The following is a 2,840-nucleotide window of genomic DNA, read 5'->3' as shown; positions in this document are numbered from 1 at the left end:
TTACGCAACTACCATTTGTATGCAACCCTACCTATCCTATATTCAAGCAGAAAAATTTAAACGGATTTCTCCAAATCAACCTGAGCTGCGGACATATTGCGAATTCATTTTTAAACATTAACCACTACATTATATTAGTATTAAGTACATTCAATTAAGAAACAATCCTTATTAGAAAATAAATATGAATCGTTTTATTTTAAATTTCCAATGTATATTTTTTGTTAATGCAGATAGTGCGGATTTAACGTATTTTATAACCGTTACATGTGGAACATAAATTTAAGGCAGATTGCTATTAACAATTTTAACATAATTTACGATTGCAATCAATTTCTTTCGAAACTATAATCTAAATGATTGCAAGTTTTATTTTTTACGATCAAAACAGATTCCAATATTAGGTATATTATGCAAATACAATCCAAATTGATTTGAGTTATTCAGTTTTAGATACATTTATATTTCTGTGTTCATATGGAATAGTAGTTTATGTGGGGAAGCTGGCTTTAGTATAATCCGGCATTCCCTTTATTATTTACAACACAAGGAATTTTTCGATGACCCTTAACAAGAATATGGACTTGCTAGTATCGGAACTATTTCTTGCACGTTTATTTGCCAAAATTTCTTCAACGGCTCGGCGCCAGTGAGGGTATGCTGCGAATGCCGCATTATATTAAAACCAGCCTTTTGACATAAAATGTGGATTTTCCCAGTTGCAGTACTGCAGTAACTCGACACCTTCCTCACCAACAGCTCTGCGCTCTATTAGCTTCTTAATTTAACTGCAAATAAAAGATGGAAATTTAAGAAAAATTACTATCCACTTCACTAGCGTTTCACTCTTGTAGTATATTGGCTATCAACACCAGAAAATTTCCGTCACGTATTCCATATGCCACCGATTGTCGTGGATCAATTAAAATACTGTCATCACAGCTTTTTGGTACTCCAGCAACTGGTGTGTCTATGGCGGAGTTATGTGGAGCTGTTGCATGACTAAAATCAATTTGGACTCTTTGAGAACTGGCTTGTTTGTTGCGAAAGCTATTGGTAACAAATGTATGCAAATTAGATTTCCAAACGAGCAACTGTTGAATATAGGGAATAAATTTATATTATATAATTTTTTCACACACAGCAGAAATTACCTGTCGATCCTCGCTCGCGGAAGCAAAATGTCTACCATGTGGAGAAACCGATGGCGCAAACTTTGTCAGTATGGCCAGTTAGTGTATAATTTATACCGTCAATTTTGACGTGGTTCCGCTAAAGTGCACTACTACCGTGTATAAATTGGTCGACCTTCTAATAAACCAAGCAATGTTATTGTATCGTCATCGCCGCCAGTCACCAAGAAGTTTCCACTAGAGGTGTCAAACTATCGATAGTCACACCATCGATAGTTTTGATAGTTTTCAGAAAAACTATCAATATTCACGATAGTCTCGAAAAAAACAAAACTATCGATAGCACTATGGATAGCGCTAAATCAGTTAGGTTGCTTTGTTTTTACAGGATCATAGTGAAATAAATATTATCTTATAAAGTTTATAATCACTCAAAATTAAGTAACTGCTTTGCCAAAATACTTCTCTTTTTAGAAAGTTCAAAAACAAATACAAGTTATACAAATAAAACAGGATTTACGATTAACATATATATGTATTTTGGCCTAAATGCGTGCATATTTGAATATGACGTCGGCATCGCACTAAAAACAAAATTTTTAATTCAAATTAAAAAATTCAAATAATTTCAAAATAATTGGTAGAGATGATCGATAGTCCTACTAAACTATCGATATTTTTGATAGTATAAGAAAAAACTATTAATGAGTATTGATAGTCTAAAAAAATTGAAACTATCGATACTATCGATAGTGCCATCGATAGTTTCACAACTCTAGTTTCCACCTGGGTGAAATGCAACATCATTCTCCGGCGACGAATGCACTTGATACAACTGTATTAGCTCGCCTTAGGCTATGTCAAATATCTTAACGCGGTTACAACTTAATGCTAAAGCCACCAGATTACCGTCTGGATGCCATGCCAGCTTTCGTCCCATACCTTTCCCCCGGGTGAACGTTTGCACACATTCGCCTGAAGATGTATCGCAAATTCTTAACTTGTGGCCGCCAGATGCAGTTAACTGGCCGTTAGGGCTGAATTTTGCTGCGCACACCCAATTTGTGAGTCCAGTGAAAGATGTATATTTTGAATCAGTATTTTGATATCCGTTCGCCATTTTTCGAGTCTGCTGACGAAGATGCAAACAAATTCAAGCACATTGTTGCATTCTACCGTACTTTTTAAAAAATTTAAAATCTTAAAACATTGTGAAAAAGTCACAAAAAAGTGTAAAGTCGAAATCAATAGGAAATTTTATAAATAGCATTTTTAAAAAACAATCATCTAATATTTTCCAAGTTTTTGGGCATATATGTTACCATTTGAACAACAAATAGTACTAACTTTTGTGAGACTATTTAATGCAACTCAGGTCAAAAAGGCACAGTTTTGACCAAAATAAGCAACTCTAAAAAACAGATGATCGCAGCTGTGGCCCAGGATGACGTCTATTGCTAAGATATCTCACTTGTATTTGTACACAATGCACTGAAGCTATGAACTGAATATTCTGGCTTTCTATTTTATTTTTAAAATTTGTTTCAAAATCTGAAAGCGTAAAACAATACTTTAAAGATTCCCACGCTCCAAAACTCTTTCAATACACGACTGCCTAGATAACCATCGTGTTGCGGAAAATTTCAGAATGACGTGGAGCTCGGTCCCGAAATATTCTTGAAACTGTTTGAATTCTTCTCTTCTGTT

General features: G+C 34.5%; 1 pseudogene; it reads right to left on the bottom strand.

Moving 5' to 3' along the window:
* Positions 1–580: 580 nt before the first annotated feature.
* LOC108367728 (POC1 centriolar protein homolog) lies at positions 581–2,253 on the bottom strand (annotated as a pseudogene).
* Between the last annotated feature and the right edge of the window lie 587 nt (positions 2,254–2,840).

The sequence above is a fragment of the Rhagoletis zephyria genome, unplaced genomic scaffold (genome assembly GCF_001687245.7).
Source record: "Rhagoletis zephyria isolate East Lansing unplaced genomic scaffold, Rhagoletis_zephyria_1.1 Rzeph_scaffold_02793, whole genome shotgun sequence".
NCBI classification, from domain to species: Eukaryota; Metazoa; Arthropoda; class Insecta; order Diptera; family Tephritidae; genus Rhagoletis; species Rhagoletis zephyria.
Note: the sequence above shows the minus strand (reverse complement) of the source record. Positions and strands in the feature narration are given on the sequence as shown.